The 23,164-nt window shown below is 55.8% G+C and overlaps 1 protein-coding gene across 5 annotated transcripts in view; it reads left to right on the top strand.

Annotated features, from left to right (window-relative positions):
- The first annotated feature begins 287 nt into the window (after positions 1–287).
- Positions 288–23,164, top strand: part of SYNPO (synaptopodin) — a 66,990-nt gene continuing 44,113 nt past the window's right edge. The window contains exons 1-4 of one of the 5 annotated variants that reach the window (XM_089769454.1): positions 288–431; positions 601–724; positions 3,794–3,903; positions 4,781–4,872. The gene's annotated coding sequence lies outside the window, so the exon portion shown is untranslated. Of the gene's footprint in view, positions 432–567; positions 725–3,793; positions 3,904–4,780; positions 4,873–23,164 lie in introns of those variants that run through there. The other 4 variants (XM_089769455.1, XM_075900560.2, XM_075900564.2 and 1 more) reach the window with 4 other exon arrangements.

Here is a 23,164-nt window from a genome sequence, read left to right as displayed (position 1 = left end):
CCTTTCCTTTGGCACCAATGTGGCCTAGTCCCCGTGTGCCCGCCACCCCCCTCTGCCTGCAGTCTTTGGGTCTGGCTCTTGGTAAAGGTGCCCAATGAGGGGTCCAAACACCACCCTCTCCCTGTAATTCAATGGGCCCTGTATTGTCCGTGACAGGAGCCCTTTTGCTTTAGGGTTCTCTGGGTCTCGTATTCTTGGGGGTGGGGAGGGCGACGTCGCGGCTAAAACAGGCGTCCGTCCTTCAGGTCAGCGAGGCCTGACCCCACACAACTTGGAAGGGCACCACTTGCATGGTTAAAAAGAAACCTTGAGGTCTCTAAAGGTCTTTGTAAGTTGCTCGTTTTCCCTCCCCCCTCCTTTTTTTTGGTTTGGATTTCGCCAGGCTCCAGATCTCGGCTGGAATGCTGTCCCGGAGAGCTGGATACTCCAGTGTAAGCACTTTCAAAATATAGGTGGCTAATGCCTTCAGTATGTCCGAAATATACCATATGCTGGAAACAAAAGGGGCTCTGTGCTATTAAAGTTTCCTTTTTCCCCCTCCCTCCCTCCCCGCCTCCCCTCTCCCCCCTTTTCACCCTGCCCTCCTCCGTTCCTGCTCAGGCTGCCGAGGGAGGCAGAGGAGACCCAGTGGCGATGTGAGATGCAGGCAGAAGTGGCTGGGGAAGGCAGACGCGAAGCATGGCCGTGCTCATCCCGCCTCGGGGCCCTCTCTCTCCAGAAGCAGGTAAGCGGGGGCTTGCAGGGAAGGGGGGAGAGGCGAAAGCACGAGGCAGTAGGCGGGGGGTGACCAAACCGCATGGCGATCAGATGTTTGGTATTTTCCTGCTGTAGAAAGAAAGGGCGAAAGAAAGAGCAGCGAGAAAGAGAAGGCTGGGGGTGATCTCAGCAGGCTAATGATACCGCGGGATCTTCTTCTTCCGCCTATAGACTAGCGCCCAGCTGGTGCTACTCCCTAGAGTTCGGCTGCAGACTGAGGCAGGGCAGCCCCTCCGGCCCTTCTAGGTGCACAGCTGCCTGCCCTGAGCAGGAAACACTGTCAGCGGGTCAGGACTGTCTTGGCGGGGCTGAGGGATGCTGGCCAGGTCGAGCCTTTGGTGTCTGGGTGTACGCCGGAGGGCTTAGCTCCAAGGATGTGGAACTGCAAGAAGTTCCCTCCTACCTACTGCAGGGAAGGAGGCGTGAGCCCCTTCCTGCTCCAAACACTATTCCTTTCATTGCCAGGGGGCTGGGGAATAGGGCAAAGTGAGATGGTCCAGGAGGAGCCAAGCAACATAACCTGGGCAGATGGCTTCTGGGCGCCACTGTCTGAGGCCACCAGAGAAATAAAACCAGCGCCATGTGCAGGCTGGAGAGGGGGAGCGGATCCCTTTCTCCCCACCAGCTCCCCTTTCGTTGTTCTTTGGGGAACATGGGAATGTCCCGGTAGAGAGGCCAGCATGTCCTGTCGGGCACACAGCTGCCAGTGGATTTGATTCCACTGATCTGTCTTTGTCACGGCCAAAAAGGCGCCTAGCTTCAGTCTCTCCCGATTCAGCCCTCTTCCCACCCCCAGAAGGAAGGGGTGAAATAAATGTGGCAGATGGACTATCTGGGTACGTCTACACTGGACGCTTATTTCGAAATAAGCTATGCGGGTATAGTTATTCCGAAACAGCTTATGTCAACATAGCCCGTCTACACTGCAGGGAAGCCTCAAGATGAGTCTGAGGCCGGCACCCCTAATGTAGACGTGCTATCTCGATTTAGCGCCCCAGGAGGCACTGGGGAGGGGCTATATCGACATAGCAGCAGTGGAGCGTCTACACTAGCTAGTTCGGAATAGGCATTATTCCTGTTGGAAGGAGGTTTACAGATTACGGAATAAGCCACCCGTAGTTTCGGAATTATCTCGAATAACGGAATGGCGGTGTAGGCACTCGCGTTGTTATCTCGAAATAACGGTGCAGTGTAGACGCATCCTCAGTGGCTCCCCTCCCCAGATCCTGCCTGGGTGAAGGTGTCGGGACCGAGCCCATGAAAGGCCCTTCCTCCCATTTCAGAACCCAGCAGAATAGGTGAGCGCACCTTGCAGGCATGCCGGGAAGGGGGTCTCTCTGCAGGGGGGTGGGCGGGACACAGGCAGGAGGCAAGGGAAGGGGACGAGAGGAGGAGGACTATGCGGGGGGGATTGCGACTGCAGCAGGGTGGGAGAGGCCAGGCGAGTCCTGTCCTGTCACGTCCCCGGCCCATCCCATGCTGCCCTCGTAGGGAGCTGTCTCCGCTGATGCCACCGGAGAGAAAGCAAAGAGCACTGGGCTCCCTGGTCCATCCCCTCCCCACGGCAGGGCTCTTCCCCGCACCTGCTTGGTCCAGGCTTGGTTTCAATGGCTGCAAAATGCGAGCGGTGGAAGGCAGCGGTGGAGGGTGCCACGCTGGGGCCCGGCGAAGGAGCTGGGAGAGGCCCACGTGAAAAGGGCGTCAGGAGCCGGGGGGAGGGACAGAAATAGGTGTGCAGTGACAGGCAGACAGACTGCGGGCGGGCAGGTGGGGGGAGGGTCACTGGGGCAAGAGGCACAGAGAGTTTTCAGGCTCAGTCCTTGCGAACCCCCTTCTGGCACCACAGAACTGTAAGAGTGCCTCTCTTGGTGGCACAGCCAGGGTCCCTACGGGGCCTCGTTCCCAGAGCCGCAGCTGCCCACGGAGTGTCCTGCGTGGAGGCGCTGAAGGGGTTAAAGAGAGCAGGAAAGGAGGTGGATAAAGAAAACAGAAAATGCAGGGGGTGAATTGCTAGGCCGGGGCTGAGGGATGTGAATATGCCCCCTGGGTGTTTATTTCTAGTGCACCGGCTGTTTTGTGAGAAATGGAACTTCACACACACACATTCTCTCTCACAATGTCTTGCACACACACTGACACACACATATACATTCACACATTCTCTCTCTCACACACACACTGACACACACTCACTCTCTCACATTCTCTGTCTCTCTCACACACACTGAGACACACACACACATTCTCTCACACTCACTCACACTGACACACACAAACACACACTCTCACATTCTCTCTCTCTCACACACACACACTGAAACACACACATTCTCTCATACTGACACACACACACTCACTCTCTCACACACATTCTCTCTCTCTCTCGCTCTCTCTCTCTCATACACACACATACACACACTGAGACACACACTGAGACACACACACTCACTCACACACATTCTCTCTCTCTCTCTCTCTCTCTCTCTCTCTCTCTCTCTCTCTCACACACACACACACACACACACACACACACACACACAAAAGAGCTTTCGCATTCCAGACCAGCCTGGAGAGACAGTAAAACTGACTTCTGCAAAGTCCTCCCCCTTACCGACGTGTCCAGGCATTTCTGAAACTTCCCTTTGAAGGTGAAAATATTTCATGCCAGTCATCACCACCACAGCCCCCGCATCTGGCTGTCACCGAGCACAACGTATTTCACCGAAATCCCCTGCGCTGGCTTTGAAATGCAATCGCATTCAATTAGATCTCGCGTTCAAAGCTGCGCGGACTCCCAGGGAGACGGTCGTGCCCACATGAGGGCTGCCGGGTCCGGATCCCAGGGTGGGAGTGCCTGGGTTGTCATGCTACCTCCTGGCCCTGGCCACAACTTGCTGCTGCTCAGGATATGACTGTGCTGGGGATAATGAGGGGAAACCACCAGAGTCGCTTATTACAAGGACAAGGCCAGCTCGCAGCAGCATGTCAGTGTTGCTCCCAAAATGGGATACACTCAAACTAGCTTCCCCTTTTCCAGGCTGTTGGAGTGAAGCCGCCCAGAACACTTAGCGCTGGGAATGGAACTGGGATGGAAAGGAGTTTGGCTGGTTTCCCGTACTGGAAAATCCCTCATTTCCATTTCTCATGGTACGCTGGGACCATCCCATAGTACAATCGGCGTGTCCACAGAGCAGCCTCACTAAGGGCCAGATTCGGAGCTCAGCGACATGCTGCGGTTTCCGAGTAACTCCCGGTCCTCTCCCTGAAGGGCCGAGCCTGTCTGTGTGTCTGTGCCTCTAATCTTACCTTAGTTCAGGGGCTCTGAACCTTTTTCTTTCTTCCCCGCATGCTATCAGAGCTCCACAGCCCACCTGCCACAATAACTGGTTTTCTGCATCTAAAAGCCAGGGCTGGCGTTAAGGGGCAGCATGCCGGATACTCTCCAACTTCCCCTCTAGCCAGGGAATGCTCAACCTCCTCTCCACCTCAGGTCCTGCGCCCTTTATATCCCTTCCCGCCCAAGCCCTGCCACAGCTCGGCTCCCACCTCACCCTATTTCACCCCTGCCCTCAAGTCCCTGCCCTGCTCTGCCTCTTCCCCACCTCCTCTCCCTCCCTCCTGGAGCATCCTGAACTCCACGAATCAGCTGTTTGCAGTGTTCTGGATGTGCTGGAAGAACAGGGGAGGAATAGGTTAGTGGGGCCACCAGCGGGCAAATGTCATGGGAAGGGGAGGGAGGCAGAGTGGGGGAAATTTTTCCTTGTGGGTGCCCCAGCCCTGCAGCATCCAGGGTTGGTGCCTCTGGCAAGCAGGGCAGAGCCTGGGGCACTGCCAAGCTCAGTTGCTCAGGCTTCTGCTTCAGTCCCAGGTGAGGGGGCTCTGGGTTCCGGGTTCTGCCCAAGGCCCCAGTGAGTCTAACACTCACCGTGCTTGGCAGCCCCCCGAAACCTGGTTGGGAACCGTGGCCTTAGCTGCCAGCGAAGCCACCAGGCCACACACTGAGGCATTTACTCCTCTCCCCCAGCGATTTCCGGACGGGCTGCTGGGGCACTGCTCCTGTGCCCCGGGCATGGGGCGCTGCCTCCAAAGGAAATGGGCTTAAGTGTAAAGATGGGGGTAAGTGACATCAACGAGAGTAAAGGGACTCAGCAGCAGCAGCAGTCGGCCCTGGCTGAGGGGCGACCCCTTGCGTGCCCAGGAAAGGGGGTACTGACCTCAGGAACCAGGGTCCCCATGAAGCTTCTCTCAAGATGTCTGGCAAATGCCTGGCTCTGGGCAGTGGTTGGCAGGACTGAGGGGAGGGGTGCGCTCTCAGGGGGGCTGACAGAGGGTTATCTGCCCCACCGCGAAGGCAGGAGCTTTGGAGACACCTGCTCCTGTGCTAATGCGGTTTCTGCTTTCCTTGGTCCTTCCATCCGGCCGTGCAGGCTCAAAGCACCTGGCCCAGACAAGGCAAAGTAGGTGTCTGGGTGGCACTTTACTGGGCCCCAGGCTTGTCATGGGAGAGAGGCCAAGGACGGGGAGAGGGCAAAGTGATGCTGCAGAGAGGCAGGAAGGAGCCAGTGTGATGCAGGCTCAGGACAGGGAGGGAAGGCAAGGCCAGGAGGTCCCTTAACAAGACAACAGCCAGTAGCAACTTCGTTTGTAAGGCCTGGTTCTAGTTACACATTCTGGGTACGTCTAAACTACATGGCTCCGTCGACGGAGCCATGTAGATTTGTTGTTTTGGCAAAGTCAAATGAAGCCGCGATTTAAATGATCGCGGCTTCATTTAAATTTACATGGCTGCCGCGCTGAGCCGATCAGCTGTTTGTCGGCTCAGTGCGCTAGTCTGGACGCTCCCCTGCCGACATCAAAGCCCTTTGTCGGCAGCCCCGGTAAACCTCATCCCACGAGGAATAACGGGGCTGCCGACAAAGGGCTTTGATGTCGGCAGGGGAGCAGCCATGTAAATTTAAATGAAGCTGCGATCATTTAAATCGCGGCTTCATTTGACTTTGCCTATGTGTCTAATCTACATGCCTCTGACGACAGAGGCACGTAGTCTAGACACAGCCTTGGAGTGAAGCATCATGGGTCCTGAGTCCTCATGCAGTTTTTTCTTGGTAAGATCCTATCCCAATAGGCTAAAGAGAGGTATTCGGCCTCCGGAGAGCTAGATTCGACTCCCGGCTCTGCTGTTAAATGGAGATGGGTCTCCTTTCTCCCTCCTAAATTCTTCAGGGCAAGGACCATCCTTCACCATGTGTCTGTACAGTGCTTAGCATGAGGGGCTCTGATCTCAGTTGGGGTCATTCAGCGCTGCTATAATACGACCTGTCAGGCCTGTTCCCCACTCTGGAGCTCTGGGTGCAGAAGGTGGGGGCCCGCAAGAGACCTTAAAAATATCTTGCCTCTATAGGCTTCCACCTACAAAAAACTATCCAAGGTCAGAGATTTCCTGCCATTGGAAAGTAGCTGCCACCATTAAGTGCAAAAACAAACCCCCTTCTTCTGAAACCCAGGAAGAAACACTTAAACTTCTTGCACAGGGGTGTCCTCCAGGCTCTTTTATCACAAGAGAGCTTGAGAAAAGCAGAAAACATACTGCACTCTCTGGTAGCTGACCTCTTAGTCTTAGGCACTCATACACAGACCTCCTTGGTTGCTAGGTGTTACAGATCAACTGAGAGAAGAACAGCTTAAAACACAGAAAAATGGTATCTCTGAGCTACAGCTTATATACAGTGAATGTGGGAGGAGAGGGGGGCACATGGATTTAGCACAAGGAAGTTTAACCAAGCAACAAAACAAAGAAAAATAATCTGGTCGTGACTAAATATACATTTCTCTATCTACTCACAATCCACTCACTTTTTTGGTCTCCTCACCTCGAAAAAGATATTTTGGCATTAGAAAAGGTTCAGAAAAGAGCAACTAAAATGATTAGGGGTTTGGAATGGGTCCCATATGAGGAGAGGCTAAAGAGACTGGGACTTTTCAGTTTAGAGAAGAGGAGACTGAGGGGGGTTATGACAGAGGTCTGTACAATCATGACTGGTGTGGAGAAAGTGAATAAGGAACAGTTATTTGCTTGTTCCCATAACACAAGAACTAAAGACCACCAAATGAAATTAATAGGCAGCAGGTTTAAAACAAACAAAAGGAAGTTTTTCTTCCTGCAACACATAGTAAACCCGTGGAACTCCTTGCCAAAGGATGCTGTGAAGGCCAGGACTTTAACAGGGTTCAAAAAAGAGCTAGATAAATTTGAGGCTGATAGGTCCATCAATGGCTATTAGGCAGGATGTGCAGGGATGGTGTCCCTAGATTCTGTTTGTCAGAGCCTGGGAATGAACAACAGGGGATGGACCATTTGATAATTATCTGTTCTATTTACTCCCTCTGGGGCACCTGGTATTGGCCACTGTTGGCAGACAGGAGTCTGGGCCAGATGGACCTTTCATCTGACCCAGTATGGCCGTTCTTATGCTCTAAAAAACAAAATGGGGATACCGCCTAACAAAACCTACTTTGCTCCTTTATTTGACAAGTGGTTTAGCTTTCATTATTTATGATCTTTCTATAGATGTTCTGCAGTATATGTTATAAATGTCCTGAAGTCTTAATAATATCAGCCCGTGTTACAGCATCTGCTAAATCTTTGCTGAGAAGGTTGTGGGTGGGGGCGAGGAAAGGGAGGGCGAGCGGTTCGCCTGTATGTGGCATTTGTGAATGTTTGTACATACGCAGTCTTGCAAAATCCTCCTTGCTCAGGCTGAGCAATTTTTTTTTTTCGACAGGTAAGTAAAATATAAGGTTTTCCTTCTCATGAATCACCAGGCTACGGGCAGGTGCCTGGGCTGGTAAGAGCCATATGTTGCGAAACTCCCATTGACTTCAACTGGGTCATGATGTCTCCCTCTGTATCAGTTATAGGTTGAGTCACAAAGTTCAGAGCCTGAAGTGACTCCAAACTTCGGCATATTTCATTGGTGTCCAGAGCTAGCATTCCGCTATGGCTCAAAATAGAGATCCGCTCAAGTCCCAGCATGACTTAGTGTGTGGGGCTCTGCATCTGCACTTCGCTGGTGTTTGGAGTGGGGAGCAAAGCAGTTCTCTGATGTGAGCCCATCTTGCTCATAAACACACACAATGTACCTGTTGTTGGTTTTAATACCAGTAGGACGTGAGTTCTAGTCTCAGCTCTGCCTCTGACCCGCTGTGGGACCCAGGGCAAGTCCCTTAGCTTTGGACTTTCTTTTGTTTCCACTCTGCCCTTTGTCTGCCTTGTTTCCTTAGACTGGGAGGTCTCCAGGGCAGGCACTTTCTGGCTATGTGTCTGTACAGTGCCTAGCATAAGCTGGGCTGGGCTTTAGGAGAGAGATTCCCACCTGGGCAGCAGACCAGCATGAGGGTGATGCCTGATTGAAACTCCACGTTAGCTCCCTGAGAGACTATGTGAGGACACTCAGGGTATGTCTACACTACAGCGTTAATTTGAGTTAACTTAATTCGAAATAGTTAATTCGAATTAAGCTAATTTGAAATAACGCATCTACACACAAAAACGATTTTGAAATAGAACACTGAGCAGACCCTGAACCGAAGTTAAGGCTGGCCGGAACCAGTGCCGGCAGGGCATCAGGTTGGGACTTAGTGTGTGGGGCTGCTGCCTGAGGCTAACTGAGCTCCATGCTTACAGGGACCCTACCCCCACCCCGGACAGACAGTTCTCAGGGTTCCCCGCTGTCGATGAGGGACAGACAGTTCTCAGGGTTCCCTCTCGATGAGGGACAGCAAAGCAGCCCTGTCTTGGAGTGCCCTGAGTGCCCGCAATCGGGACACCACAGTGCTCGGCCACATGGAGCCAGAGCTGGCCCTGGGCACACCGGTGCTCTTGTGGGCTTGTTGCCATTAGTCCCACTGCACTTGCTGCAGGCTGCCATCCGGAGGTCCATCAGGGGACTATCAGGATCCAGGAGGCCCTGAGGGAGAGCGTCCACCCCAAGGAGCCGTCAGAGCCACCCCAGTCCTCCCCACCGGGGGCTCGTGCCCCATTCCTTCCTCATGTCCTTCCACTTACCCCTCCCTCGCCCCCCTTCCTGATGTCAAACAAAAGACACGTATGTTCAAAAATAGAAACTGGTTTATTGAACAAAACTGTGGGGGGATGAACCTCTGGGGAGACTGGGAAAAGGAGGTGGGAGACTGGAAGAGAGAGGGTTGGAGAGGGTGGGAAGAGGGAGCTGGAAGCGGGAAGCAAGGGGAAGAATGGGGAGGGGAAGCTCAGGGCCCAGGGGTCTTGCTGGACCAACTTGATTTTCATGCAAACCTGCTCCTGGGTTTGCATGTGGCCTTTGGTGGCCAGGCTGGCAGCTATCCTGCCATAGACAGCCACGTTCCTCCGTCTAGTGCAGAGATCATGGACGTTGGGGGTATCCCCCCAAACCTGAATAAGGTCCAGGATCTCCACCCTCGACCAGGAAGGCACCCGCCTTCTCCAGTCCCTGTCAGGCTCCTGGGAGCTGGCAGACTTGCTTCTGGGGATCGGTGGAGGGCTGACTGCCAGTGGCTTGCTGGCTCATGTTTTGGGGCCACTGGGTCAGGGGCCCTGGTGGCCACTGCTGGCTCTGGACTGGCAGGCTTGGAGCTGGCACAGGCACCGTGGCCGGGGTCTACCCCTTTAATGGTTCTGGGGCTGAGGGAGAGGAGAGTAAGTTTTCCTGGTTGTGCCCAGCGTGGCCACCAGGGCTCCCTGGGAAGGTCTGGAGGCCCCCTATTTCGAATTTAGTGTCTACACAGCACTTAATTTGAAATAGCTATTTCGAATTTGGAGTTACTTCTCGCAGAATGAGGTTTACCAAATTCGAATTAAGTGCTCCGCTATTTCGAATGAATTTCGAAATAGCGGTTTGCATGTATAGACGCTATTAAAGTTCATTTGAAATAACGGCTGTTATTTCAAATTAACTTTGCAGTGTAGACATACCCTCAGGGTGCATCTCCACAAGCAGGGGTGGGGAACCTAAGGTCCAGGGGCCAGAGGTAGGCCCCGACTTGCCTAGATCTGGCCCCCCAAGACTCAGGGCTCCACCCCCTCAGGGCTCCACCTCAGGGCTCCCACCCCCGAGACTCAGGAAGCTCCACACACACACCCCCTCCCACCATCTCCCTGTAGGGCTGGGACACACAAAATCTACTAGCCTGGGCCCCCCTAGGATCTGATGTGCAAGGGGAATGTGAGGAGTGTCTTTCTCCTTGTGTGCGGCCCCTGACTGATTTGTCTGTGGGTCAATGGCCTCCAACCCAAAAAGATTCCCCACCCTTGAAAACCTCACATCTGGCCTGGGGAAGCTGACTGGATTTCAGGGCTGAAAAATCGCCGTGTCGAGCCGAGCTCTGGGACCCTGCGAGGGTGGAGGGTTTGCAATGTTATTGAGGGGTCACTTACCTGTGAGCTGTGAGCACCCTCTGGAAATCGTGGGAGGAAGGAGCCTCTTGTGGCAAAGTACAAATCAGCCACCCACTTCCCCACCCCACAGCAGCTCTAAGAAGAACACGCCGCCGGGGCAGCCCTCACGCCGGGAGGGGAACCTGCTGGAATCCAGGTTTCCTCACATCTCCTGGTCTGTTTCTGGAAGCCCTGTGCCCTAGTCTCTCCTCACGCTCCCAGGGTATGTCTAGACTCCATGCCTCTGTCGCCAGAGGCATGTAAATTAGACAACCCGCTATAATCAATGCAGCGGGGATTTAAATATCCCCGGCTTCATTAAAATAAAAATGGCCGCCGCGCAGTGCTGGCTCAGCTGATCGTTGGCACAGCGCGGCAGTCGACGCGGATCGGTCGACGGGGAACAGGAGCGGTCGACAAAGGCGTTCCCTGTCAGTTCGCTCTTGGAGGGGAGGAAACGTGACGTAGTTGGGGGGGGCTGTCTGCTCTGTCACCCAGGGTCCCCCCCTTGCGCTGTGCTGTGTGATTCCTACTGACTCACCTGCGTGTATTAGCCCAGACCCCTCGGCCCAGCCTGACCAGATAACAAGGCTCTTTCCACAGGGGAGAGACAGAGGAAGGGAGGCCGAGACGAACACCTGATTTGGGGGCAGGATCTGGAAGCGAGGCTGGCTGGGAAACATGAAGGAAACAGCCTAAGCTGAGAACTGAAGGTCGAGGGGAGGCAATGAACCTCTATCCCAAGGGGTCTGAGGCATCCTGGCCCTGACTCCTGTAAGCACATCGTGTCTGTGCTATGCTGTATCCCGGAGATGCAATAAAGCCTCTCTATTCTACTGGCTGGCAGAGTCTGTTCTTGCTGCTACTGGGCTGCAGGACTAGGGGGAACCCCAACTCGCCGCAGACCCAACCTCCACAAACTTATCTAGTTCTTTTTTGAACCCTGTTAAAGTCCTGGCCTGCACAACCTCCTCTGGCAAGGAGTTCCCTTGAGGTGGGGGAGGAAGGACAAAGCTGAGAAGCTGGGGTGGAGCCCACAGGCCTGGTGGCTCCTGCAAGGAAGCAGTGGGTGGTGGGGGAAGAGAAGGGCATGGGGTTTAAATATATAGGCCTCCCTCCCCCCCACTCCCTGCCTCCCCAGCCTTTGCAGCGTCTCCTCAGCTCCGTTCCGGCGCAAACCTAATCGACAAGAATGCAGCGTGGTGCTAACCAGACACCTGCCAAACAGCTGCTCTCCCCGGCCCCCGGCCGACCACGTCTCGCTCAAGGGGGCAAAGCAGGGACGGGGTCTTCCAAGGGGTGGGCGGCTCGCCCAGCGCCGGGAGGGGGAGATCGCGGTGTCCCAGGCGGCGAGGGGCGCGCTGAGGACAGGAGCTCTGGAATGTTGTTTTTTCCAGCCCGGTTTCCTCCCCGGTAGTAAATCAGCCCCGGGAAAGTCGTGTTGTTTTTCGTAACGTATCAGAACTGCAGAGGGCAGAATGTTGACACCAGGTTTCAGGCTGGCTTCCCAGGCCGGCCCTGCCTCTTCACGGGGGCCACGGCAAGGCAGGGCAGTGCTGGAAAAAGAATAAACTCACCACCGGCCACCCAGGTGCCTGGACTGTAACAACTCAAAGAGCAGGTACAGATCCCCTTGTCCCAGGCAGGCATGGGGTATCATAGAGACACCCTCCCCCACCCCCCAATGGGAGGGACTGTCCCAGACAACCTCCCCCTCATCCCACTCGGGCAGTGGCTTTCTAGAGACCTGCCCTGTGCTCCTGTCCCATGGGCTGTTCTCAGAGGCCCCGTCCAACCGGGAGGGAGCTGTCTGCGGTCTCCCTGCCCCGGAAATGGGCTTGTCCCACCGGCAGAGGGAGTTGGGCTAGTTCCATCTGCCCCCCCAGGGGCTCAGCCCACCCTCTGACTCAGCTGGCCCATTCCCACTGTGGGTTGGACGGCGTTAGGGGCATGGAGAATTCTCCAGAGAGGGGAAGGTTTGGCCAACTGGCAATATTTGCACTGCCCCACCGCAGCAGGCAGCCTTGGCCAGGTCCCCGGGACCACAGAGGTAGGTGGGCATGTGATAGGGGATTGCAACAGATGGAGAGTGCCTGAGTACAGTGCTGCACCGTCAGCGCTGGCTCCGCCCCAAGCGGCACTCGGTTACAGCTATACCCGGAATGGCATCTGGGAAGCGCCACGGGTACACCAGCGTCCTTAAAGGAACACCGCCTCCCTTTCTGGGCCAGCTTCTAGTGAGGCAATGCGCTTTATTTCGGGGCCCGCCAGCTGTTTCAGCTCAGGGGCTGTCTTGGGTTTGCCAGGAGGGGCTTGCTCATTTTCTAGCTGGCCTGTGAGGACCATGGCCAGAGGAACTCAACAGCTCGGACACAGGTGCGGAACACGCCAGCGACCCAGCTCGAATCAGAACTCACAACCCTCGGGTTGCCAAACGGTTTGGCGTGCGCCCTCGCCTCCGCCGTGGTTTAGTGTGTCACATCTGGGGCCTGCCTCGGGGAGGCGTCAGAGGGAGAGGGCACGAGGAATCAACCTGGCCATCTTGTGTCTCATTCTGCCTGCAACCTTTCAGGGAAGCCGGTCTCTTGTTGGCATCCAGTCGGCCCCGCAGGCCTTGCCGTGGCTGTAGCTGGGTGTCCCCTCTCATTGTGCTCCTGAGCCGTCTCTTTGGAGGACGGCTCCTGCCTGGCACACCAGTGCCACTTCGGACTGGTCAGTCATCACCCCAACAAACGTGGGGTGCAGGAGGGAGCCGGTGCAGGATTTATGCACAAGCTAAGTAAGCTTCAGCTAGCAGGGCTGGGGGACTTTTTTGGGTCAGGGGCTGCTGACCCACAGAAAAATCAGCCGGGAGCCACACACAAGTGAGAGGCAAAAAACCCTCCAAGCCCTCACTCACGTGGCCCCCGACTGAGAAGCAGAAAGACCCTCCCCACATTCCCCTCGCACAGCAGAGCCCAGCTAGTAGATTTTGTGTGCTCCAGCCCCACGGCAGGTGGTGGCAGAACAATACACATTTTTTTGGTAATGCTAGAGAGCCTCTTAAACTTGACATAGCTTAGGGCCCCAGCATGTCTTAATCCAGCCCTGGAGGGAGCCGTTTCCTCACCCCGAACACTATCTGCGGTGGGCCTCAGAGACTGCCAGAGCTCGGGCTGTCTGAGCGAGGGGTGCTGCGACCGGACCGCTCGAGCCCACAGTGCGGGCCTGGCACAGCCGGCAGGCTGCGGATTCCCGGATTGGTAGCTGCTGAGCTATTTTAGAAAGGCAGGCTCTGCCCTTGTGATTCGAGCTGGGGACTTGGCACTGCAGCGGCCCTGCCCCTGACGTGCCGTGTGACCTTGGGCACGTAACTCCACACCGCTTTGTTCCTGTGCAGCACCTTCCCTCGTGGGAGCTCAGCAGGGCAGCCCCGCAGGACTGAGCCGGGCCCTTCGGAGGAGCCCAGGGCAGTGCCGTGCTCCTTGTTTTACAGATGCAGGGCACGAGGCTCAGAGAAGTGGCTTAGTTGGATGTTTGTGGCAGAGCAGGGATCCAGATTCCGGTCTCCTGGCTTAGGCCTTAGGGCAAGGCGAGCAAGGTGGTTGCCATGGGCCCCGCGCTGCCCAGCTCCTGCCTGCCTGGCTGTTCGCTTGCTGTCCTGGCTGGGAGCCGTGCATCCGTGTGCTGTTGGGTCCTCCAAACACTTTGGCCAGGCCTGTCAGGCCTTATCCACCAGAAACAACCTTCTGTTCTTCTCTCCCTGTGCACAGCAAAGGACAGTCGCCCCTCCCCCCATGGACGGCGTTATGCGTCTCGTCTGTGCAGAGGTTGGAAATCCTTGGACGAAAGGCGCTGAGATAGTCCAATAGCTCTGTGCATCCCTGCAGCCGGTTGATGGGACCCGTCCTGGTGAGGGCCAGAAGCGGGGTGAGGGAAGATGTGCTCCTTAGCGCCTGGACGCAATGGTGGGCTCTTTTAGGAGCAATACAGGCCCTGGGCACTGGTTTGACCCAGATAATCCCAGCCAGACCCCCTCAAAGGCCTTGTTTGTCACCAGCCAACCATTCCAGCCACCTCAACATCAACCTCTCCGGGCCCCTGGAGCAGTGCAGTTTTGGGGGATAATTTTCTCGATGCCCGGCTCTCTAGGCTTGGCTATCTGGAGCTGACTGGCAAGGGAAATCCAGGTGGCATGGCTCCATTGGGTCTTTGCTGCCATGAGAGGGAGAAAGGTATTAGGGAGGATGCTGCAACACCCCATAAGAAGGTTTAGGGAAGCTTTGGAGAGGCAGCACAAAACCCCGGCCAATTAGGAAAGGGCTTCTTGAGACCCAATCAAAAGCAGGCTTGCTGAGGCAGCCCATATATAAAGGGCTGCTCAGCAGAGCCAGGGTCAGTCTCTCCCTGGAGGGCAAGGGGGAAGGGCTGGCTGCTGAGGAGCATGCGAGCTATTGTGCTGCTCGCCTGGGTGGCAGTGCAACAGAGGGGCTCTGGGCTGACTGTGGCCAGAGTGAGGCCCTGTGGCAAGGGCAGGGAAGGTGCTAGGATTTTGGGGAAGTGGCCCAGGAAAGTAGGCAGTGGGAATAGGAGGAGAGGCAGTAAGTGGCTGCCAGCTGTAGGGTCCTTAGGCCAGGACAGAGTAGTGGGCAGGCCTGGATCACCCCCCATCTAGCCCTGCCTGCCACTGAGGAGAGTGGCCTGACCCTAGACTGCAGTTTGCCCCTGGAGTGAGTGGAGGGACTGAGGACCGCTGGTCCCCAGAAGCAGGGAGACAGTGAGCAGGGGCACAGCCGGAAGGCCGGGCCCCAGAGAGGATGCCACCATCGGGGAGCGACATGGGTCCAGAGTATGGTGACGGCAGCAGTAACAGCGAGCAAGACGCTGCTGGTAGAAGGCGCCCAAGAGCTAATTCCCAGCATGACCAGTAGGAGGTGCTGGGGCACAGAGTTAATACATAGCTGAGTGCTTTGTGACCTGCAGGGATGTGGGGGGTAGGGATGTAAGCGAATAGTCGAGTAGCCGATTAGCTGATAAGCCAAGGCAGCAAGGGGGGAGAGAGCAGGAGCTGGGGGGAGCTAGTTTAAAAGCCAGTTCCCCCCAGCACCATCTCTGCCCCCTCTCAGAAGCAGGGGAGCCTGGTGCAAAGTAGCCCCTGTCTGAGACACCCAGCTCTTACTACACTGAAACTGCAGAGCCACAGCGGGGGGAGCTCCTGGCCCTGGAGCGAGCTGGGACTGAGGAAGCCTTCCTTTATCGAGTAACCGTGCAGTCGATAAACATTTTATCGACTACACGATTAGTGGATTACCCGCCTCTGAACATCCTGAGTTGGGGGATCTATGGGGTCGTGGGCCGAACCCCTGGCAGCCCTACGAGTGGCAGCCAAACCCAGCTGCTCCCGACAGAGTAGTAATTCTGCCAGTGCCAACCTACGCCCACCAATTCCTGTGCCTTCTGCAGGGGAGACTGTCCAGCCCTGAATGCTTTGTGCCTTTCCGGTCACCTACTGGCTGTCCTGAGGGTGTCACAAGCCTGATGCCGGTTGTCTCGCGCTTTGCCCCTTAGCTCCTGGCGCATCGTGGCCTCTTTTAGGAGCAAGGTATGGACCCCGACTGGGCCACAAGGCCTTGTCCATCGCCAGCCAGCCCCGCGAGCCTCCCTCTACACATCCTGCATCACGAGCACGGCCCACGCCAGCCTCCCTCCTGGAAGGCTCGGCGCACCAAGCGATGCTGGGGGCGGCTGGTGCTGGCAAGCTGCATGCTTCCCCCAACAGATGGGGCTGTCATGAGGGAGGCTCTCTACAGGCCCCTGTCGCCCCGACTGGCAGCATGAAAGCCGCCAGCGCCTGCCAAAACCGACTGTGTAGGAGGCGGAACGTTCACTTGAGTTTTCCCTTTCGCGGGGGTGGCCGGGGCGGGATGGAGTTTGCTCTGGGTCGGATGCAGTGACGTCAGAAGAGAAAGAGACCGGGAAGTGGAGGTCTGTTCCCCAATGGTTCCCCCTCCCAGTCCCAGGGCACAGGTTGAAACTTGAAATGGTCTTGCCAACGCCTGTTCTCCGAAGGACTTGCTCCAGCCAAGGGCTGGCTAGATGGGAGCGTGCTCAGTGCCTCTTCGTCCCAGCGCCCTGGAAGGAGAGTGAACGGAACCCCACAGGGATCCTGTCCCTGACCTCAAAGTCAGGCCGTTCATTTAGGTGTGGAAGGACAGTGTTGGGGGGGACTAACTTTAGCCCCTGCCCTTTGAAAACCTTGGCCCTGCCCTCCTGACTCTCGATCCAGCCTTAACGGAACGGCTGGCCCTCTCGTTACGGCTTGTTCCTGCCGTCAGCGGGAGCGCTGCCTGAGGAAGGACCACGGGACTGGGGCCATGAACGTATTCTGGCAGAATCAATCCTATGGACAGGTCATACCGGTACTTCGGGCTCCTTTAACCCTGAGCTCCGATGGGTGCTGGCAGGGCATCTGCAGTGCCCTGGCCCTGGAGAATGGGGCAGACTGACTCTGCCTGCGGCGTGGCTGACGGGGGTAATTCCCGGCCCGTGGAGATGTCTGCCCACTAGGCCTGCTGGAGCAAGTCTGCTATAAATAGAGCAGGGCTGCGATGGCCGCACCTGAGTGTGCCTCCAGCTAATCCCCTAGATGGCCATATGGGCTGCGGCCACTAGGCATTCGCTCCGGCAGAGCTAGCGTGGGCACTGCTACCCCAGCTGGGATTTCCACCTGCCCTGTAGATGTACCCTAGAGATTAGAGATTAGTCTCTGAAGCCAGCAAGTCACCAGGTCACATGTAATTACCCTGGGGCCCATGCCGGGGGTATCATTGCTGTTGATTTGACTGTTTCCGTAGTGCCATAGGTGAGCATGGGAATGGAGCTAGGGTGTAGCCAGAAGCCCCTTACGTGTGGGGCAAGGTCACCGTGGGGTGAGATCAGCGGCCCAATCAGTGTCACTGGGTGTTGAACAAGAGTCCTGGGGTGGGGGCCTGGCTTAGGGGCCCCTGTGGGTGAAGCCTTGGGGTGTGGAGGATGGCTGGTCCAGGAGCGCCTAAAGTGGGAGCCCTGGGGACCTGGCTGATTTGGAAAGAGAAGCCCGTGCCTTGAGATGGCCGTGACCTCGAGGCCCAGTCCCACTCGCCTTACGCACCCGAGCCTGCACAGTTTGAACATCCCATATGTGGGACTCTCTGGTCCAGCAACATTCATGGTGTGGCAGGGCCACGGATGTTGCTGGACCAAAGATCCCTGGAAGTGGGAGTGGGATCCAGCTGAGAGAATGTGGGGGACTGGGGAGCCCCCACTGGGTGAGCAGTGGCTGGGCCAGATAGCAGCTGGGGAACCCCCGGCATCAACGGGGCCAGGTGCCAGCCGGGGAACTCCCGCCCCCACTGGGGAAGCCCCCAGCAGCAGGTGGCCCAGCTGTGGAACCCAAGGAAACCCCCTTTGGCAGCAGGGCTGGGGTAACCGGGTAGCCCTGGCTAGGGAACTCCCCCACTGAAGTGGGCTGGCTGAGGAACCCCAGGGAATCCCCAGGGACAGTGAAGCCGACAGTGGCCAGGCAGTCCCAGCTGGGATCCTGGGGGCTGTGTGCGGTCAGCAAGGCAAGGGACTTTGCTGGCCAGTGTTAGCAGGGCCAGCAGCAGGGCAGGGAGCCCCAGGAAGAGGCGCCCAGGAGTGGGGCAGCCAGTAGGCTGGTCTGGCAAACTCCCTGGTTCGGCAAACTCCCTGCTTCGGGACCGCTCAGGTCCTGAGGGTGCCGGACCAGGGAGGTCCAACCTGTCCAAAGCTGACCAGACCATAGAGTTGTAGGATCAGACCCCAAGTGAATGGAGGAGGACCCACAAAAGGGAGAGGATGTAGATGGAATGCCCAGCCTGCCCGGAAGGGAAATTCGCGACGTACACCTATAGCTACAATCCAGGTATGAAAAACCCCTGTCTCTGGCAGCCCAGCCCAGCCCCACCCCACCTTGGAACTGGGCCGTTAAAGTGCAGTGAGTTGCGTGCCTTGGCTAAGCCACTGAGCGGCACCGAGCTCTGCAAGGGAGGGCCAGCCGCAGGATCTGAGAGTGAGCATGAGCCCCTTGTCTCTCGCAGGTTCCCTGTAACTGCCACCAGCCGACAGCTGCCATGGGTGACTTGCCCTCCTGGCTCCATGCTTTGCTCAGTTCCCCCTGCCCGGCCCAGCGGGTTCTGCCCCATGGTGGGCTTCACGTAGGGAGGGCCCTGTGAGTTCTATGCGGTGCGGCATGGACAAGAGCAGCCAGGGGTGCCCAAGGACGGGTGTGGCCCATTTGTACCGGCACGCTCCGCTCAGATGGGCCCGGGGCTGCTCTCCGAAGATTCATGACCCGGGAGCCTCTCTGGTTTGGGGCAGCAAGAGGAGTCTTTGGAGAGTGAGTGGAGCAGCAAGGTCTTCCTCTGCTCCTCCCCTCAGCTGAGCCCAACCTGCTGTGTGGATGGAGATTGCCCTAGGCCACACCCAGGGAGCAGGCCAGACTGCAGATGGCCGGCTGCATGCACAGGCAGCATACAAACGGGTACAACGTCTCTCCCTCCGTAGGAAGTCTTAGCGAGCTCCATGGAAGCTGGGTGCCCACGTTCAACAACAAACACACTGGCTGTGTCTAGACTGGCAAGTTTTTCCGCAAAATCATCTGCTTTTGCGGAAAAACTTGCCAGCTGTCTACACTGGCCGCTTGAATTTCCGCAAAAGCACTGACGATCTCATGTAAGATTGTCCGTGCTTTTGCGGAAATACTATGCTGCTCCCGTTCGGGCTTTTTCCAAAAGACTTTTGCGCAAAAGGGCCAGTGTAGACAGCGGAGATTTCTTTTCCGCAAAAAAGCCCCAGTTGCGAAAATGGCGATCGGGGCTTTTTTGCGCAAAAGCGCATCTAAATTGGCCACGGATGCTTTTCCACAAAAAGTGCTTTTGCAGAAAAGCGTCCGTGCCAATCTAGACGCTCTTTTCCAAAAATGCTTTTAACGGAAAACTTTTCCGTTAAAAGCATTTCCGGAAAATCGTGCCAGTGTAGACGTAGCCACTTTCTTTGTAGTGGCTACACACGAAATCAGAGCACCTGTCTTTCTTGTTGGGCAGCCAAACCCCAGAGACACAAGCTGTCCATGCTCAGGTCAAGTGACACGTTCTTTTCCTAGGCAGGTTACCAGTTCGGGCTAGATGCTGCTGGTGTTGGCTGTGTTCCGAAGCTCCTTGCTGCTTTAGTAGCCCTGCTGAAATCAGCAGAGCATCTCCCTGAGTAAGACACTGCTCATCTCAGTAACCATGCCAGGACCTGCCCCTTCGGGATGAGCATCTGCTGGGAACGTGCATCACTGGGTACAATTCTGTGATGAATGTTTCCGTGTGAAAAATCGTCACTGTTTTATTGTAGGCCATTCTGCACCCGCCGGATTGTTTTATTCCTCATCCACGCTTGGGAAATGAGAGGCTGCGTTTTGAAACGCTGCGGAAATGTACATTTCCGTGTGCATATTGGGCTTGGCCTGAAGGGAAATTGGAAGGCATTCAAAAGGCGGGAGTCTCTGCCCGAAAACGGGAAACACCTTCGAATGAAGGCGTTCAGACTCAGCTGGGCTCGCATGGCAGCATGTGGGGTAAAACGGTGTTGAATGAGAGGGCATCGATTAGTCATGTTTTTCCTGCCAACATATTTGCCACGATAACTGGCCCATTTTTGAAATCTTCCTTCTAGTGATAGGGGGCAGGGAAGAGATGTTTGTTCTTTCAGAAAAATGTGGAAAGCGAACCCTCTGTTGCTAGCTGTCATACAACCCACTGAGCAGTTGAGCCTACGGTGGTTTGGTTAGTGTCGGCAACTTTCTCTGTACCCACATTTCAGATAAATCGGAGGCCTGGGGCCTTCTTCAGATGACCCAGGTGGCTCAAGAAACCTCAGCTGGCTTGCAGCAAGTCCCAGTTAAGATATAAATAATCTCCAGCATTCAGTAGACATGGGGATAGCTACTTAGGCCAAGTCTTCAGTCTGGGGAAGATCAGCACTGCCGCGATCAATCTTTCAGAAGTCAATTTAGAAGGTCTAGTTAAGACCCACTAAATTGAACTCAGAGGGTGCTCCCGGTACTCCTGCTTCTGTGAGGAATAAGAGAAGCTGACGGGAGCATTTGCGCCCATCGGCCTCCCACTGTGCGGAAGGCAGGGAAACTCGAAGGTACGTTGACTCCAGCTACGGTCATTAACATGGCTCGAGTTGCGTATCTTGATTTGACAGTCCCTTTTGGTGTAGACCTGGCCTTAGTTCTTTGGGGGCAGAGGCCATCTTTTGGTTCTGTGTGTGTCCAGCAGGGCTCTGAGGACCTACTCTAATACCAGACAGGCAGAGGTCTCTGAACGGCAGTGCATTAAGGAATGATAGTTGAGGGCTGTGGTTTAAGTACAGGGCTTTTGGATTTTACATTATTAAATAGATCAAAGGGGATTCCCTCCAGGGGCATTTCCCCTGAGTTGGTCTTTGATGTTATACACACAGTAACCCATGCCCAGCCCCACATGCGCTGTTTTTCTTCTCCTTTCACCGATGCTGTTGTGCACCCACGCTCTCCACCAATGCCCATGCTCAGTAGAAGGAGAGGGAAGCAGCTAGGACCCTGTCCATGCTTGTCCTGAAACCACGTTAGTCAATCCATATTTCAACACAGCCTGGCTTAGCCGGGTGCTAACAAAGGGAATCCATGGGAGTTTTGTCATTCGTTACAGTCAGAAAGGGATCAAGTGCACAGCCAAGTTAGATGTTGTTTCACCAAACCATCCGAACAGCCTGAATCACAGCTTCCAAGCACCTTCCCTGCATTTTGAGACTGACCCTCACAACATAAACACCCCCCCCCGTCCCGCAACCCCCTTCAAATAAACCGGAGCCTGAAATGATCAGATCAAACTGTAACCCACACCGAGTTGAACACCCCCAAAAGGACAGTGCCACAGACTCTGTGAAATGCACAAGGGCCTTTGCTGTAGCTGTTGGCACTCAGACGCTGCCCAGATCGAGGGCATCACATGGCTCATCTCTCACTGCTCTAGCCAGGGATCCTGGGTTAACACTGCATTAGAAAGACCTCCTACAACTCTTGCTATTATGGGTTCAGTAACACGTCCAGAGGGTCTAGACCAGCGGTTTTCAAGCTTTTTTTCTCATGATCCAGTTGAAGAAAATTGTTGATGCCCACAACCCAATATAATGTGACCAGACTGGGCTCCAGGGTGGGGCTGTGGAGGAGCTTTGGGGTGTAGGAGGGGGCTCGGGCTTTGGGGGAGGATCAAGGCTGTGGTGGGAGGGGCTTACCTCGAGTGGCTTCCAGTCAGGGGTACAGCGAGGGCACTGAGGCAGCTTCCTGCCTCTCCTGGCGCCGCAGACCAGGCTGCCCCCAGAAGCAGCCGCAGCAGGCTCCCAGCCAATGGGAGTGTGGAGCTAGCGCTCAGGGCAGGGGCAGTGTGGGGAGCCCTGTGCGCTCTCACCACCTGAGAGCCAAGCCTGCTGCCGGCTGCTTCTGGGGTGCAGCGCAGTCTGCGATGCCAAGCCAGGCAGGGAGCTGCCTTAGCCCCCCCACTGCTCACCTGATCCCCTGCAGCCACGAGACCCGGTGCCCAACATTCCACCCCCCAGTATAAGGCCACAATCCCTAGTTCAAAAACCACTGGTCTAGACCAGTGATGGGCAACCGAGGGTGGTCAGCGGGCCGCCTAAGTGGCCCTCCTCCATCTCAGTGGGCCACAAGATTGTCGTAACCAACCCGGTTTGCTCACTGCGCTGGCGGCCCTAGAATTTGCGGGGGGTACCGATTGAACCGTAGCAGCGCTGGGATTGGCTGCAGAGGGAGCACACGGCTCTCAGTCAATATTGTGGGCAACCGCCACGCATCTCGCTTCACGCGCCTTTGCTTTACGTGTGTGTCACGTTAGTCACGCTGGTAGGAAAAACCCTACATCCAGCAGAATCTGGCTTCCCTGCGCAGTGGCAAACAAAAAGTCTCACGGGCCACGTAGAGAACCTGTCGGCTGCAGGTTGCCCACCACTGGTCTAGACAGTTTAAAATAGGAACAGGTCCTAGTTGGTACCTCGCAGGATGGATTGTATATGGTGCAGGCAGAAATCTCCCCTCCCATGGGTGTCCCCCGTATGGTACAGGCAGGAATAGCTGTTCTGGCCTCCAGACAGTCCCAATGCAGAGTCCTGGTAGAAATGCAGCCGTGTTAGTCTGGTGTAGCTGAAACAAAAAACAAGACTATGTAGCATTTTAAAGACTAACAAGATGGTTTATTACGTGATGAGCTTTCGTGGGCCAGACCCACTTCCTCAGATCAAATAGTGGAAGAAAATTTGGCACAACCATATACTGGCAGTCCCCGAGTTACGCGGATCCGACTTATGTCGGATCCGCAGTTACGAACGGGGCCCTCCCTCTCCCTGGTCTCCGGCAGACCAGGGAGAGGAAGCAAAGCGGCGGAACACGAGGGCAGCGGACAGCCCAGACGCGTCTGGGCTGTCTGCTGCCCGCGTGTTCCGCCGCTTTGCTCCCCGTCCCCCTGGTCTGCAGACCAGGGGGACGGGGAGCAAAGCAGAGCAAAGCCGCGGAGCCTGGGGTTCTTAAGTTGAATCTGTATGTAAGTCAGAACTGGCGTCCAGATTCAGCCGCTGTTGAAACTGATCAGTTTCAGCAGCGGCTGAATCTGGACCAGTTCCGACTTACATACAGATTCAACTTAAGAACAAACCTACAGTCCCTATCTTGTACGTAACCCGGGGACTGCCTGTATACCAATGGATACAATCAAAAAATGAACACATATGAAAAGGACAAATCAAATTTCAGAACAAAAGGGGCGGGGGCGGGGGTGAGTCCTGGGTGAGTCTCTTTGCCAGGTGAATTCCTTTCTGTTCTCTCCCCCTGGAGGCTGTTAGCAGGGGCTGTAGCTGGACAGGGAGTGGAGGAAGCATCACAGAATGTGTGGA

This window comes from Pelodiscus sinensis, chromosome 16 (assembly GCF_052426305.1).
Source record: "Pelodiscus sinensis isolate ZL-2025 chromosome 16, ASM5242630v1, whole genome shotgun sequence".
Lineage (NCBI taxonomy): Eukaryota > Metazoa > Chordata > Testudines > Trionychidae > Pelodiscus > Pelodiscus sinensis.
This window is presented reverse-complemented; position numbering and strand designations above follow the sequence as displayed.